Source organism: Thamnophis sirtalis, unplaced genomic scaffold, assembly GCF_051295495.1.
Source record: "Thamnophis sirtalis isolate CommonGarterSnake01/CBP01778 unplaced genomic scaffold, rThaSir2_p1.2 scaffold_2, whole genome shotgun sequence".
Classification (NCBI taxonomy): Eukaryota; Metazoa; Chordata; class Lepidosauria; order Squamata; family Natricidae; genus Thamnophis; species Thamnophis sirtalis.
The window spans coordinates 65,975,291-65,988,733 of record NW_028261382.1 but is presented as its reverse complement, the minus strand read 5'-3'; positions in this window follow the sequence as shown (position 1 = coordinate 65,988,733).

Genomic DNA, 13,443 nt, shown 5'->3' with positions numbered 1-13,443 from the left:
AGGAGGCATTTGTTAAAGAATGCTCCCTTTTCATTCACTGAAGACTGCAGTATATATATAAATATGAATATATATATATATATATATATATATATATATATATATATATATATATATATATATATATATATATATATAGATAGATAGATAGATAGATAGATAGATAGATAGATAGATAGATAGATATGCATTTTATTTTACTTGTGTACAAGTACAAAAAAATACGAAATAAATATTTCTTTCTTTTTTCTTTTTTTCTTTATGGTGGGTATTACCTTCACACTCCACTCACACCTCTTCGGAAGTGGGGGGGGGGGTTTCCTTCAGTGCTGGAGTTTTCTTCCTGGATTTGTTTTCTTCCTGTCGCTTAAGCTCCCGCAAAGGTACCTGAGAGCCATCAGCTGCTGGAAGGCAAGGCTGTGGATGAGCCAGGAGGGGCCACTTTATGCAATTTCCAGCTGGCGTCAGCCAAGGATTCCCTCTCACGAAACGAAAGCCACTCTGGTTAATGGTGCAAGGCCCTCCCCTTAGGCTCCCTGAAGGGTCTGCTTGCATCGTGAATATTTCAGAATAGCTCAGAATAGCAAGCAAGGATGGAAATCAGGGCTCTGGCCAAGGCAGCTGAGATGCCAAAAGGACAGGCAGCCAAGACTCAAAACAACAACCGACTGAGGAAAGTGAGAGAGGAAAATATCTTGGTCTATTAAAGCTGAACTAAATTGTGGCCTGTGTGTGTGTGTGTGTGTGTGTGTGTGGTGGGATGTCCAATCAAGACTTCATAGTTCTATTTTTTTTTTCTAGGAAATTTGAAAAGGTTTCTTTGACAGTGTCTAACTCTTTCTTCAAAGGTGAAATTTAAAATTCAGTCCTCCAGAGATTGGCAATTCCCTGAACAGCAGGCAGGTGGCGCTTTCCAGTTTTTTGAATTTTGGTGGTATTTTGGAGATGGTGATGCTGCATTTTCTCTTTCCCTTCTTGCCAGGGGTTTATGGCAAGTCGCCACAACCAACTCGCCATGGATATCTCGCCACAGCTAACCTGCCAGAGCCAACTCGCCACGGCCATCTTGCCATGGAGAACCCGCCATATTGACACGGCCATGTTGCCATGGCCATCTTGCTATGGGCAATTTTGTAGGGCTATCTTGCCACAGCCAACCCGCCATGGCCCTCTCACCACAGGACCACTCGCTGTGGGACAAGAGTTACACTAGCATCAAAAAATAGAATCATTAAAGAAAGGATGCAAAAGGAGAAACACAATGAAATCTGAATTGCAAAAATTAAAATAGCTTTTTGTTTACTTTTGGTAATTAAATTGTATTGTTAAATTATCCCATGAGTTTTCTCGTGGTGAGTTGGCCATGACAAATAGTCCTGCAGTGAATTGGCCGTGGCAAATTGTCCCATTCTGTGTTTTCCAGCACCTTCCAGACTCCCCGAGTGTCCACTTTTCTAAATTCCCCAAGGGCAAAAATTCCCTCCTGGATGGGGGTAGAGCCAGGGAGACTGCAAGCAGCTGGAGAGAATTCTAACAAGAGTTATTGAAGGGGAAACATCACGAGGTCTCGATGGGATTACTTTTCCTTTACAACCCAATTTCTCAGCTCATTAAGGCAGAAACGTCTTCCACTTTTTATTAAAATTTTTGCTGCAAAGTGGTGAAGTGGCTGTTGGTGTTCAAGGTAACAGAGAAATTTACAGATGGCTGCAATTTACCTTGGAAATCTCTCTCTGCCTGCGGGACGGAGACAGGTTGATATTCACGCACGTCCCTGGGCCCTTTGGTTAAAGACACCACACTACTTCCAAGAGAAATTTATCTTAATATTTTAGCTTGGGAAAGGAAATTTGAAAGACGTTTCTCTTTCAGAGGCATTGTGGAACGTATGAATGGGAAAATACAGATAATCCTTGACTTACAACTGTTCATTTAGTGACCATTAGCCGATAACTCAGTGTTACCCGGGTATTTATTTATAGAGGGGAAATGTCTAGACGAAACCTAGTTTCTAATGTTGGATTTTCCCCCTTGCCAGAGGAAGCCCCCTTGTGGAGTACTGTGAAGCCATTACCAAGACAACTCTACTGTGCTATACAGTAGAAGCCATTTTACAGCAGTACGGTAGAAGCCATTTAAAGGCACAAATGGCTGCATCTTAACAGAGCACACACCCCAAGGGGTGTTAGGGGTGTCTTACCCCTATAGTATTTGTTTCCAGAGAGTAAATCATCTGTGTAACAAGTTTGGTTGAAATTGCTTGAGACATTCCAGAGTTATGCTTGAACACACACGCACATAGACACACATCCATTTATATATATACAGTATATATATAGAATCCAAGTTATAATGTCCTTGAAAAGGGTGACTTTCACACGGCCATTGCAGCATCCTTTAGTCACATGATCAAAATTCAATGACTGACATTTATGACAGTTGCCATGTCCCAGGGTCACATGATAATCCCTTTTATTGGTCAGAAAACGTACAAGGTAATTTTTTTCTATATGACCCAGCAGAGTTTTGCCTCAGACTAATTCTTCAAGGATTAAACCCCGACTTTGGATCTACACAGGAAGAGTAAACAAATGTAAAATCAGTCCAAGATGATCAAATGAACTGTGACATTTTATACTGCTGAGGAAATAAACAAAAAAGTTTACTACATTTTAATATTTTTGTTCCGGAAGTTGCTAGCTTTGTTTTTGTGCCGAGTCCTTCTAAAAAAAAAAAAGAAAGAGAGAATGTACCTGCGATTTCCCCTGTTTATTCCTTGGAATAACAAGTCTCCCACATCAGTGCTGGGGGAATACAGTACATCTCATTCTGCTGCTTTTGCGTCATAATTATACAAACTGAATTTTAACAGGGGGCAAAAAACATTGCTTATAGTAATAGCAATAGCACATGGACTTATATGCCATTTCAAAATGCTTTACAGCCCTTTTTAAGTGATTTACAGAGTCAGCCTTTTGCCCCAACAATCTGGGTCCTCATTTTACCAACCTTGGAAGGATGGAAGGCGGAGCCAAGCTTGAGCCAGTGAGGGTTGAACTCTTGGCAGTGGGCAGAGTTTGCCTGCAATACTGTATTCTAACTACTGCTCACGAAGGAAGGAAGGAAGGAAGGAAGGAAGGAAGGAAGGAAGGAAGGAAGGAAGGAAGGCAGGCAGGCAGGCAGGCAGGAAGGAAGGAAGGAAGGAAGGAAGGAAGGAAGGAAGGAAGGAAGGAAGGAAGGAAGGAAGGAAGGGAAGAACAATAGCAATAGCACTTAGACATATACTGCTTCACAGTGCTCTACAACCCTAAATGGTTTACAGATTCAGCCTATAGACACCCCCCCCCCCAAAAAAACCAAGGGTCTTCATTTTACCAACCTCGGAAGGATGGAAGGCTGAGTCGACCTTGAACTGGTCAGGATCGAACGCCTGGCAGAGTTTGCCTGCAATACTGTATTCTAACCACCATGGAAGGGAGGGAGGGAGGGAGGGAGGGCAATAGCACTTAGATTTATATACCACTTCACAGTGCTTTCCAGACCTCTCTAAACGGTTTACAGAGTCAGCCTATTGCCCCTAATGTTCTGGGTCTCATTTTACCGACCTCGGAAGGATAAAAGGCTGATTCAATCTTGAACCTGGTGGGATTATGAGATTGGCAGGGGCTCCTGAGTGGGGTAAAAAAAATTGAAGATGGCAGTAAGGCTGTAGGATTCTAGCCACCATCTTGACTTTTTTGCCTAGCAACCCTGAGTGGATACCCCAGGAATCAGAGCAAGCCTTTTGCAAGAGAGTCTCTTTTGGGGTTGGGAGTTGGAGTAGACCTTTCTTTCTTCATTTAGAAAATGGGAAACGAAAAACCAAGAAATTGCGATATGTAATGTGTCACAGACACATGCACACACCTTTCAAACTTTATCTTCTACCCTTTTTGGCAGGAAAAAGAAATAAAAGGGGGGCTTTCACCAGGAGAATTCTGTTTGCAAATACAATGTGTGATTGGATAACATTACCCTGAAGGAGTTGACGGAAAATAATGTCAGAGTTCCAAATGGCATCCAAAAGTAAATCAGTCCAAGGCAAAGGATTCCTCAAAGTTCCAAAGCTTCCTGGTTTTCCCCACCCAGTTGAAAGTTCAAGATCTTCCCCCCCCCCCAAGTACATCACATGGGCCAGTCTTCCACTGCCATGCTGGCAGCTTCCACCCATCCAGTTCCGGGTAGGTGCAGAGGTGCAAAGACAAAGGATGACCTTGGCTTTCTAGAAAGAATGTTGTTATGGCTACATAGCATCTAACGCCGTACTATCCCCCCTCCCATTTTCCCACAATACAAAAGGCATAGTAGAATAATTGAAAGTGCGGCAGGCTTAAGATCCAATAGAAAAGATAGCTACAGGCCTGACACATAGTACATTTTGGCCACTTAGAATAGACACACTTTTTATGAATCAGCCACCATAATAATGAGGTGAATGAGCTTTTATTCTTCCAAACCAAACAATATGTGAATATCGATTTGATCAATGAAACTATCCTCCTCTTCCTCATACATTTTTCCTTTTTCTTGCCACTTACGTTAGTAGCATCACCTCACGCCCAACTTGGCGTATCTTCCAAGGGGTTCAGCTTCTCCTCCTGTCCCCACTGACTTGGCCCAAGTCAAGAGCTTCTATATGGATTTTGGGATTCAGCTCCAAACCAGAGGAGACATAATAGCAGCCTTCCAATATTTGAGGGGCTGCCACAGAGAGGAGGGGGTCAAGCTACTTTCCAAAGCACCTGAAGGCCAGACAAGGAATAACAGATGGAACAAGGAGAGATTCAACCTAGAAATAAGGAGACATTTCCTGACAAGGAGAGCAATCAACCGATGGAACAGAAGTTGCCTTCAGAAGTTTTGGGAGCTTCATCACTGGAGGCTTTCAAGAAGAGACTGGACTGCCATTTGTCAGAAATGGTGTAGGATCTCCTGCTTGGGTGGGGGGTTGGACTAGATGACCTACAAGCTCCCTTCCAACTCTTCTAATCTGTTCATCTGTCACCCATGGCAGGAAGCCATAGATGAGGAATAATCTATGATCCACTGGAAAAGGGAAGGTCAACCACTCTTCCAAGGGGCCTTCACAACCAGGACTGGCCCTGTGAGTCATTGAGCCATTCGGGAACCCTGGAGGGCAAGTACGTCCAGCTCTGGGGTTTATGATGCCACCGGATTAAGGCCAAAAGGAGGTCCAGAGATTGCTGTGTCCAGAGGCAAAAGGAGAGGTCATAAGCATCACACAAGGACTATCAGAACGGTGAACCAAGGCACACCTGAGATTGTCAAAACAAAAAGTTTGACATTCTGGAACTGGAATGGGTCCCTTCACACCAATAAAACCTCACATCTTCTATTGTGGACCAAGAAAAAATGATAGGAAAGAAGGAACAGCCATCTTTATAACCCAAAGTGTTGAGGTTGCTGTCAGCTGCAACTCAAAATGAGAGAAATATCTCAATTCTGTTCCCAGGTAAGTCAACCACAGCAGGTGTTCAAAGTCCGTGCTCCAGTTGCAGGTGCAGAGGCAGCAGGAACTGAGCACTTCTAGGAGGCCTCACAGCACCAATTAAAAGTCATACACTAAAAATGGATGGCTAAAATGCTAAAGTTGGAATAAAATACTATTTGGAATCATGAGACACGGCTGGCTTTGGAAATGAAGCAGGAGGAGAGAGAGATCCTTACTAAGACATTGGGAGTTCCAGCAACTAATCAATCAGAATTAAGCTGGAAGGGAACTTGGAGGTCAGGAAACTCTATTTCATTTCAGACAAGTGGCAGTCCAGTCTCTTCTTAAAAGTCTCCAGTGATGAAGCACCCACAATTTCTGGTGGCAAGCTGTTCCAATGGTCAATTGTCCTCACTGTTAGGAAGTTTCTCCCTAATTCCAGGTTGCTTCTCTCCTTGATTAGTTTCCACCCATTGTTTCTTGCCTTGCCTTCTGGTGCTTTGGAAAATGGGTCTTTGTGGCAGCCTCACAAATACTGGAATACCACTGTCATGTTACTCCCGAGTTGTTCTTTTCTCTAGATGAGCCATGCCCAGTTCCTGCAACCCTTCTTCATATATTTTAGTCTCTGATCATGGAGAGAGTTAAAAATAGATGTAATAGATGACATGCAGTAAATAAATAGTGGGAGAACTCTGGATTAAAGTTTCTGACATTAAAGACATTAAAAAAAAATTCTAGAACTGCAAAAAGCCAAGAAAAGGAAACGATCTGCTGATACATCAAAAATCACTCAAGGAAAGTAAAAAGGCATCAGAGGCAGTGAATAATTGAGATCCAGATAACAGAAAAATCAAGGGTTACATTTAAATATACAATTAGAAAACCGAAGAAAACTATCAAATGACGAGAAGAGGTTTATTTAAGAAAATGATACAAACCAGGGACATGTTCATTCAAAGATAGGCAAGATAAAAAGACCCCAATTTATGAAGTATATGAAGATTTCATCATTGAACTAAAGTCAGATGCTCTGGAAGGTGAAGCTAAATGTGTCCTAAAAGAAATATTGCTAAGATTAAAACTCAGATATTCATGAAATGGAATAGAAAACAAAGCAATCGCCAGGGATGTGGGGGGGGGGGGCGAAGCATTTATTTATTTATTATTTATTTATTAAATCGATTTATAGGCCGCCCAATCCCGGAGGAGCACTAGCAATAGCCCTTAGACTTATATACTGTTTCACAGTGCTTTGTAGACTTCTCTAAGTGGGTTACAGAGTCAGCATTTTGTCCCCAACAATCTGGGTCCTCATTTTACTGACCTCAGAAGGAGGGGAGTCAATCTTGAACTGGTCAGGCTTGAACTGTTGGCAGTCAGCAGAATTAGCCTGCAATGCTTCATTTTAACCACTGTTTACCATGGGAGGTAGCATTATCAATAGCCATTAGACATATACTGCAGTGTCTTAGAGCCTTCTCTAAGCAATCAGTCTCTTGCCCCCAACAATCTGGGTCTTCATTTTACCCACCTCAAAATGATGGAAGGCTGAGTCAACCTTGAGCCGGTCCGGATCGAACTCCTGCAATGAGCAGAGTCAGTCTGCAATACTGCATTCTAACCACTGCACCATCACAGGTCTAAATAAATTTATATTCTAATAAACATTGTGTATTAGTGTTTAAGATTCTGAAATTTAGAGTTTAGCAATAGCTAGAATGACAACTACCACAACCACAAAATGTATTCAGAAGATGCATTTTGATCCCCGAAATCACATTGCTAACATCTAATGGTTGATGGAAAAGACAGGGGAGAACTTTAAAAAATCTTCTGGACTACAATAAATTATTAAAGCCTCTTTTTTAAAAATCATACATCTTGCTGGGCCACCCAATCTGCCTGTTAAAACAATGTCTGTAACACCAGGAAGCAACAATTGAAAGATATAACTTAAATGGTTCAAAATTGGGGAAATAATGTCCCAAAGTTGTTGGGATTTTTTTAATTTGATTTTTATGCAGAATCTAAGATGAGAAATGTTGGACTAAGAAAAATTGGGATTAAAAATTGCTGATAGAAATTTCAACAGTTTAATGTATCTTCCTGGCTTCACCTAGATGACTGGAAGTGAGGAAGATCTAATTAATTTAATGAAGAAGGAGGTAACCTATTCTCCAAAGCACCAGAGGGCAGGACAAGAAGTAACAGGAGGAAGCTCATTAAAGAGAAATCCTACCTAGCACTAAGGACAAATTTCCTGACAATCAGAACAATTAATCAGTGAAACAGCTTGCCTCCAGACTGTCTGGATGCTTCATCAGTGGAGGTTTTCAAGAAGAGACTGGACAGCCATTTGGCCAGAATGAAATAGGCTCTCTTGCTCAAGCAGAGGTTGGTCTAGAGGACCTCCAAAATCCCTCCCAACACTATTATTCTATGATCAAAAGGAATCTCGCATTGAAAGTGAAAGAAGAGAGTAGAAACACCATTCAAATGGGAGATACCTACATGTGTGTGTCAGATGCTCAAAAGGCACAGCCAACTCAAAGCAAAGAATTGGGAGAAGAACCTCTGGAAAACGAAGCTTATAGCTAATGAAGAAGTACTGGGTGAAGTTGAAATTAAATGAGGCATTTTCCAGGGTGATTCCCTTTCACCCCTACTCCTTATATTCTCAATGCTAACACTGACAATCATTTGGAACGAGATGAACTATGGATACGAACGTGCAAAGAAAGGACTGAAAATTTCACACTTGGTGTACATGGATGATTTGAATCTATTTGGTAAAACAAAAGCTGAACTGAATTTATTAATTGAAAGCACAAAAGAATTTAGCCAAGACATTGGTATGCAGTTTGGAATGGACAAATATGCAACAATGGCAACCAAAGCAGGCAAGGTCATAGAAGATGATGGAATAGAACTTGAGAATGAAGAAATGATAAAAGCAGTAAAACCAGAAGAAGGCTACAAGTACTTGGGGATTTTAGAGGCCTCTGACTTAATGCATAATAAAGTCAAGGAATTAACTTCAGCCAAGTACATTCAACAAATTCGCAAGATATAAAAGTCCAAACTGAGTGGAGGAAACATCATAAAAGCCATAAATACCTGGGCTCTACCTGTGATTCGATACTCTGCAGGAATAATTGACTGGACCCAGATGGAGTTGGACAATTTGGACAGAAAAAAAGGAAGCTTATGACAATGAATCATGCTTTGCACCTAAAAGTAATGTTGATCAATTTATCTACCAAGAGCAGAGGGTGGTCGAGGTCTCCTACAAGTAAAACAGACTGTGGAAGAAGAAAAACACAGCTTGAATGATTACATCCAGAAAAGTGAAGAACCAATGATTAAGGAAGTAAATAAAGGAGGCTTTTTAAAGACAACTAAGTCAAAAGCTGAATATAAGGAAGAAGTAATTGAGAAGCGAGCTGAAAATTGGAAAAACAAAGCTATGCATAGCCAATACTTGAAAAGTATTGAAGGCAAAGCTGACCAAAAGCTAATTTGGAACTGGTTAAGATCAGGAGCACTGAAAAGGCGATGAAACAATGGAGAACTGAGTTGGCAGTAGGGAATGAGATCTACGGAATGGTTAATATCAAGCGAGGAATTTTCCAGGGTGATTCACTTTCACCTCTTCTCTTCATCATCGCAATGATCCCACTATCAGTAATCTTAAAAAAAATGAAATTAGGCTACCAAACAGCCAAAGAAGCTGAAAAAATTTCGCATTTACTATATATGGATGATTTGAAACTCTATGGAAAGTCAGAAATAGAAATCCAATCATTGACAAACACAGTCCGAGTATTCAGCACTGATATTTCAATGCAGTTTGGCATGGAAAAATGCGCCACTGTATCCATAAAAAGGGGCAAAATCACTGCATGTGAGGGAATTGAAATGCCTAATGGCCAATTAATTAAATGCAAAGAAAATGAAGCCTACAAATACTTAGGCATTCTGCAGTTGGATAACATCAAGCATGGAGAAGTAAAAACTATTGTCAGGCGAGAGTACATCAACAGAGTTAGGAAACTTTTGAAATCTAAATTGAATGGTGGAAATACAATCAAGGCCATAAATACCTGGGCAATACCAGTTATAAGATACACAGCTGGTATAGTTAACTGGACACAAGCAGATTTGGACCTTTTGGACCGAAAAACCAGGAAACTAATGACAATGCACTACAGTTTACATCCACGTGGTGATACTGATAGACTATATCTGCCCCGAAAATCAGGTGGCAGAGGATTATTACAAGTGAAGCAAACAGTTGAAGAAGAAAAACATGCACTGGCTGATTATTTAAAAGAAAGTCAAGAACATCTATTAATCGAAGTAAAGAACAAAAATCTACTGAAGGCCCAACAGACGAAACAAGAATACAGAAAAGATGTGATAAAATCAAGAATGGAGAATTGGCAGAACAAAGCACTGCATGGCCAATTTCTGGAAAAAATAAAAGATAAAGTGGACAGTGAAAAAACTTGGTTATGGTTAACAACAGGTACATTAAAGAAAGAAACAGAGTCACTAATCCTGGCTGTGCAAGAACAAGCTATCCGCACAAATGCCATTAAGGCCAAAATCGAAAAATCCTCTGATGATGCCAAATGCAGACTTTGCAAAGAAGCTGATGAAACTGTTGATCACATACTCAGCTACTGTAAAAAAATCGCGCAGACTGATTATAAATTGCAGCACAATTCAGTAGCACAAATGATCCATTGGAATTTGTGCAAAAATTTTAATATTAAAACAGTAACAAACTGGTGGGAACATCAGCCTGAAAAAGTCACCGAAAATCAGATGGTCAAGATCTTGTGGGATTTCCGTATACAAACCGACAAAATACTGGCGCATAATACACCAGACGTCACACTGGTTGAGAAAAATAAGGTCACAATCATAGACATCGCAATACCAGGTGATAGCAGGGTCGCCGAGAAGGAACATGAAAAAATCGCAAGATACCAGGACTTAAAAATCGAAATTCAACGACTATGGCACAAACCAGCAGTGATAATTCCAGTGGTAATTGGCACACTGGGTGCTATTCCAAAAGCACTGGGATTACATTTAAAACAGTTAAAAATTGACAAAATCACCATCAGTCAAATGCAAAAAGCCGCACTGCTTGGATCTGCACGCATATTACGAAAATATGTTACGACGTCCTAGGCCCCTGGGTGGGGCCCGACTAGTAACCAATGCCAAATCCGGCGAAACAACTGGCCACTGTGATACAATTGTATAATAATAATAAGAACAGAAAAACGATATAAAACAGATATAGATCCATTGATGGATACACAGAAACATCACACCGACAACAAAGTCTGTGTTGTTAAGCCATGTTTCTCCCAGGGGTAGTAACTGCGAAAGCTGGGTCTGAGGAAGAAGAACTGATGCCTTTCAACTGTGTTTCTGGAGAAAATTGTGGAAAAGATCCAGAGACAGGAAGAAAAAAAAGTAATTCAATAGTGGTTGAAATAAAATCAGATTTCTCACTGGAAGCCCTGCTAATTAACTGACTGATTGATTATGTGCCATCATGTTTATCCACCCTCCTCCTAGTAGTCCTTCTCTTTCCTTTCCACCTTTCCCAGCATTAATGCTTCCTCCAGAGACTTGGGTCTTCTTATGATGTTCATGAAGTATGATTATTTGAAGTTGATCATTTATGCCACAAGTATAAATGGGGCCAATTTGTTCAAAGATCCATTCATTTCTTTTCTTGGCTGCCTACAACACTCTCAGGAGTTTTCTCCCACCCTAACCTTCAAAACCATCAATATTCTTTATATTCTGCTTTTTTCAGACGGCAAACTTACTTCTATACAGGGGTGAAATTCAGCAGGTTCTGACAGGCTCTGGAGAACCAGTAACAGAAATTTTGAGTAGTTCGGAGAACCGGCAAATACCACCTCTGGCTGGTCCCAGAGTGGGGTGGGAATAGAGATTTTGCAATATCCTTCCCCCCAAGAATGGAGAGGGAATTTGGATTTTGCGGTATCCTTCCCAGGAATAGGGCAGGAATGGAGGTTTTGCAATATTCTTCCCCTGCCATGCCCACCAAGCCACACGCACAGAACCAGTAGTTAAAAAAATTGAATTTCACCACTGTTTCTACAATATGGTGAACCTTTTAGACACCAAGTGCTCAAACTGTGCTCATGCCCAAAATAAAAGATGTGTACACGCAAATGTGTGCATGTGCGGACATGCATACATGCATGCGTGGACATGTGCACATGCATAGCAGAGATATGGAGACCAGCTGTCTGGCGGGAGGCGGGGCATCCCAGCACGGCAAGAGGTAAGATCTTCTTTCATGAGCTTCTGTTTTGTCATTTGCAGGGAAACAGAAGCGCACAAAACAAACGCCACAGAGATCTGACCTGGGGCGATGGTGCGCATGCCAGCAGAGAGGGCTTTGCATGCCACCTCTGGCACATCTGCCATAGGTTCACCATCACAGTTCTATAGAGTGTTCAAGAAATGCAATCATTTTAGGGGTGGATTTCTGCCAGCATTGCTGCCAATTCGGTGCTCGTACCCAATTGCCTGAAAATAGGTCTGCTCATGCACAGAACATTTAAAAATGTGCGCAGTTCACAAAAAGATGTTGCGGCAACTGGGGGATCAGTTCAGGGGTGTGGCGAGCATGCCGTCCCTACCAGTTCGGTGACCCAGTCTCCATTTCCACTACTGGTTCCACCGAACTGGTAGGAACCCACCTCTGAATTGTTTGCACTATTGTGGTCTTCATAGGCATAGAAACATGATGGCATCTAAGTATGTTTCCCAAGACACTTTACCAAATGTGCAGCATATTTCTTGACGGCTTGTTCTATCAATGTGCTGTTTGGTTGAACCTAAAAAACAGCAACCATCTATCACTTAGAACATAGAATAATTGGGATGGAAGGGACCTTGGAGGTCTTCTAGTCCAACCCTCTGCTGGAGCATGAGACCCTACACCATTGGGTAGAGACGGCTGTCTACTCTCTTCTTGAAAAGCATCAGTGATGGTGCACCCACAACTCTGGGAAGTGAGCTGTTCCACTGACTAATTCTTTCCATGGTCAGGAAATTTCTCCTTAATTTTAGGTTGGACCCCTCTTTAATGATCCCCAAAGCACCCAGGGCTTCTTGTCCTGCCCTTAGGTCCTCTGGGGAATAGGCCAATGCTCTTTTTTCTCTGATAGCTCTGATAGACTGCTATTATATCACCCCTACTGTTCTGACCGAGCTTCCCCAGCAGCACGAAGCTGAGCCTCGTCCCAATAAACCCCTTTTATTTAATTGTCAGTGAATTCCTCTCCAGCAAAGTCTTTCCTCTCCCACAATCTTTCAAGATAGTTCACAATTACCGACCTTTATCATGCTTGGAGAGTGGCCAAGGCCAATATCTTTTAGACACCGCAATACTTGGCAAGCATGCAGGAAGGAACTAATTGCCTCCTGCAAATTCCACTCCCCTTTCGCTCCTCTTTTATTCCCTATGGGAGGGGCCATTCATCGTCCACCTGTGGCCTTACTCCCAAGTCAACTCCTGTTCTTTAGCTGTTCCCTTCATCTGGCAACTCTGCACATGCGCACACTGGGAACAGGCTCTAGCTGTTCTTCAGCCCCACTGATGTCCGACTCTGAAGGCAGCTGATAACTGTCAGACGGCCCTGGCCCCCTCTCTGCCTTCAGCACAGAGCCCTCATCCGAGCCTTCCCCAGACTCCAGGACTGGCCCTCCCCAACCTCTTCACTGTCCGACTATGCTGCCAGCTCCACTGGTGGGCCACAACACCTAGTCCTTCTTTTTGTTACACTAAACTCCTGTAACCTTTGGACACAATGACTGAAGTGCTGGTGTCATTTCATCTTTCAGTATTACACTTTCTTGTAAATTGAAAATACCTCCTGAAGTAT